The sequence below is a fragment of the Echinops telfairi genome, unplaced genomic scaffold (genome assembly GCF_000313985.2).
Source record: "Echinops telfairi isolate 266 unplaced genomic scaffold, ASM31398v2 ScPeMD7_9;HRSCAF=40, whole genome shotgun sequence".
In the NCBI taxonomy this organism is placed as follows: domain Eukaryota; kingdom Metazoa; phylum Chordata; class Mammalia; order Afrosoricida; family Tenrecidae; genus Echinops; species Echinops telfairi.
This window is the reverse complement of record NW_022103906.1, coordinates 88,318,418-88,323,087: the sequence shown is the minus strand read 5'-3', so window position 1 is coordinate 88,323,087 and position 4,670 is coordinate 88,318,418.

Genomic DNA, 4,670 nt, shown 5'->3' with positions numbered 1-4,670 from the left:
AGAGAGAGAGAGAGAGAGACTCCCCGACACATCCGAGTTCCCAGAATACTCAGGAGAAGACTCTGCCCACACAGAAGCCTCATTGGCTGTCACCTGATTGACAGACTTGATTCCACCCCTTCACTCTGAATCCTCAAATTGACACCAGATTATGTAACTACCACACACCAGATTACAATCTGTGAGATTTTAAGACATAAGGCACAATGCAATGAACTAGGAGGCAGAACACAAGTAATAAACACATGATTAGGTCAATAAATTGTATGTCCCATGAAACTATGGCTCTAAACCAGCGGTTCTCAACCTTCCTAATGCCACGACACTTAATACAGTTCTTCACGTTGTGGTGACCCCCATAAAATTATTTTTGTTGCTACTTCATAACTGTAATTTTGCTACTGTTATGAATCAGCCAACCCCAGTGAAAGGGTTGTTCCACCCCCAAAGGGGTCCAACCCACAGATTGAGAACCACTGCTCTAAACTTCCAAACTAACGGACAATATCCCTTGAGGTGCTTAATTTCACAATAGCTACACTTTTTGTCATTATTGTAAATATATCTTATCACACAACTTTTGCCCTTACATCTTTTTACCAGTGTACACCTTATTGATACAATTACAATAACTGACTTTGGAACCATACCATTAATAAACGTAACTTTCCATCTTTTCACATCCCCACCACTTTATTTCTCAGACCTGATAAATTTAGTGTGGTTGGAAAAGCTTTCAGACTCTTATTTGCTGATGTAGCACAACTAAAAATGAGAAAGAAAGAAAAAAACCTAAAAAGCAGTAGCAAACATCTGTTAATAATTGGAATGTAGAATGTACAAAGTAAAAGCTTAGGAAATTTGGATCAAAATAAAATCAGCATAAAGATTGATATCCTAAGCATTAATGAGCTGAAATAGGCTAGCATTGGTCACCTGATCAGATGGGCTAATGATCTACTATGCCAAGAATGAGAAATTGAAGAAGAATAGCATTGTATCCTTTATCAGAAAGAACATTTCAAAATCTAACCTGAAATGGAATGCTGTCACTGATAGCATAATAGCAGTACATCTAAAAGGAAAATTAATTAATATGATTCTTATTCAAATTTACGTACCAACCGCAAAGTCAAACATGAATAAATTAAAGATTTCTACAAACTTATGCAACTTGAAATTGATCAAATATGAAAAAAGTTCATTGGTAATTTGGTGATTGAAATGGTAAAGTTAGAAATTAAGAAGAAGAAGTTGAACGATTTGACTTTTGATGAAATACAACTTTTTGAGATTGCATATTAAAAATTAGCCCTGGCTTGTTCACTGCAAATAGCCTTTTCGCAACAACATAAATACACACGAACCTTGCCAGATGGAACATACGGAAATCAAATGTATGACACCTGTGAAAAGAGATGGTAGGGAGAAGCTCAGTAGCATTTTCAGAACAATGTCAATGGCCAACTGTGGAACTGACCATTGATTGCTCATATGCAAGTTCAATTGGTAGGTGAAAGATATTTTAAAAGACCACAGTAACCCAAATATGACCATGAGCATATCCTATCAGAACTGAGAGATCATTTTAATGATGGATTTGATGGACTGGATTCTAAGAACCAATGCCACAGGAGTTATGGAATGACATCAGAGGCGTCGTGCATGAAGAAAGCAAATGCAAAAATGATTATAAGGAGAAACTCTAATACTTTCAAATTTGTTGTTGTTAGTGTCTTCAAGTTGGTTTCAACCCATAACAACCCTGCGCACAGCAGAACAAAATGCTGCGCAGTCCTATACCTGTCTCATAATTGTTCCTCTGCCTGAGCTCCTTGGTCCAGTCACTGTGTCAATCCGTCTCATTGAGGGCCTTTCCTTCCTTCACTGCCCATCTACTTTACCAAGCACGATGTCTTTCTCTAGGGACTGATCTCTCCCAGCAATGTGTCCAAAGTATCTAAGAAGCCTTGCCATTCTGGTTTCTAAGGAGCACGCTGACCACACTTACAAGATAGATCAGTTTATCCTTTTAACAGTTGATGTACTTTCACTATTTTTCTCCAGCACCACAATTCAAATGCATACATTCTCCTTCAGTCTTCTTTATTCAGTGTTCAACTTTCACATGCATATGAGGCAATGGAAAATACCATGACTTGGATGAGGTGCATTTTAGTCCTCAAAGTAACATCCTTATTTTTCAATATTCTAAAGAGACCTTGTGCAGCAGATCTACCTAATGCAACACATCGTTTGATCTCTTAACTGCTGCTTCCGTGAGTATTGATTGTGGATCCAAGCAAGACAAAATCCTTGACAACTTCAAACTTTTCTCCATTTATCATGATGTTACCTATTGGTCGAGTTGTGGGATTTTGGCCTTCTTTACATGAGTTATAATCCATCCTGAAGCCTGAAATCCTTGATCTTCATCAGCAAGTACTTCAGGTCCTTGGAAAAGTTTTGTCATCTGCATATCTCAGGTTGTGAATAAGCCTTCTATGTGAGGCATGGTTCTCTACAGAAACAAAACCAGGACACTAGTGATTATTTATATCTATATGGATAGATTATTTATATCTATTATACAGCAGGAAGGAATATATCATCTCATTAATTCACACAGCAATACAGAGGGCTCAGTTCAACTCACTTCCATGGAACAGTTAATATACTGGAAGTCCTTCTACTCACGAGGGCTGCCAAGTCCAAGGTCCAGGAAGCAGACAGCTGAGTCTTCCCTTGGGCAATGCAGGCAGAGTCCACCCACAGCAGCAAACAGCAGTGTGGGTCACCAACAGCAGCTCAGGAGCTTAGAGAAGCAGGCCTGGATGGGATATTGAACTCAGGCAATGCAAAACGACAGAATCCACCAGCCAGGATCCACCAGCCTCAAGTTCAAGCAGTATACACACTAGCAGCATGGCAAAGCTGGTCTCAAAGGAACCTCAAGCTCTAGCGACACGATCCACAGGTTGGCTGTCCCACAGGTAGTATAGCTCACAAGTTGAGACAGAGAACTAGCTAAAGCAGCTGCACACTGGTCCGATCACCAGAGAGTAAGAGAGTAAGGGGTAGACCTTGCTAAGCCATTTATATCTTTGCCCTTCAATCAAACTATGACCTGATTAATCCCACATATTCCTATTGGCCAGGTTGGCACAATAAACCTACCTATCACACCTCCTCCCATCCTGATGACATGTTCTTCATATTATCCAGCTGCTCTGATCATTTGTCAGCATATAGAATAAATATGGTGAGAAGATACACCCCGAAGTACTTCTCTTCTGATTTTAAGCCATGAAGTATTCCCTTGTTTTCTTGGCAAAACTTCCTCTTGGTCCATGTACAAGTTTATCATGAGCACAATGAAGTGATCTGGAATTCCCATTCATCTCAAGGTTTGTTGTGATCCACACAATTTGGCCTACTCCAAAAAAAAAATACAAGTAAATATGCTTCTGGTATTCTCTGCTTTGATCCAAGAGTCATCTGACATCAGCAATGAATCCCTTGGTCTACATCCTCTTCTGAATCAGGCCTGAACTTCTGGCAGTTCCCTGTCATGTACTGCTACAATCATTGTTGGATGATTTTCAGAAAAATTTTACTTGCGTATGATATCAATAGGTTCTATAGTTTGAACATTTTGTTGCCATATCTTTCTTTGGAATGGGTACAAATATGGATCTCTTCCTGTCCGTTGGAAAAGTGATTTCAGTGTAGCTTGAACCTCTTCAATTTTTGTCTCCTGAAGTGGAATTTTGACTAGTTCGTTAAATGTTGGGCTATTTCAGTCACTAAAGTGACTGAAAGAAATGAAGCAATAGAGCTGAGCATATTTCATAGGGTGGCTATTAATCAGCGCTAACTTGATGACAGCTCATAATCACAGCATGCCTATCCATTTGCCTTTTCTTGTCTTTTTATATAGGTGAGGTCCTACAATATTTGTCCTATTGTGAGTGACATATACATTCACATAATGTCTTCAAGCTCCATCCACAATACAGCATGTGCCAGTTTCATTTTACCTAATGGCTGAGTAGTATTCCATTGCAGATATGGACCACATTCTGTGTATGCAGTCAGTGAAGGGGCATATAGGTTGTTTTATAAATAGTGCCTCAATGAACACTGATATACAATTTTAATTTTGACTTTTCGAGTTCAAGTTTTTGCGCATATATCTGGGAGTAGAATTGTTGAGCCATAGGTTAATTCTATTTTTATTTTTCTGAGAATTGTGACAGTGTTTTCTACAAATGTTGTATTCTTTTGCTTTCCCACCAACAATGGAAAAAAAGGGTTCTAATTTCTGCACATCTTTGCTAAAATTTGCTATTTTGAGTTTTCCCTCCTCCAATATCATAGCCACTGAGTCAGTCCTAACTCATGGTAAGCCTAAATACAGTTTCTGAAACTCAATTTTCATAGGAAAAGGCAACTTCATATTTGCTCCCAAGGAGGCACTGGCAAGTTTGAATGCCAACATCATGGTTCGCAGCCCAACACCTAAACCACAGCACCAGCCATCTTTGTGGAAATACAATGTTTACCTAAATTAAAAAAAAAATCAATTTATTGGGGCTCATAAAATTCATCACAATACATAGATCAATTGTGTAAAGCACATCTATACATTTGTTGCCCTCATCATTCCC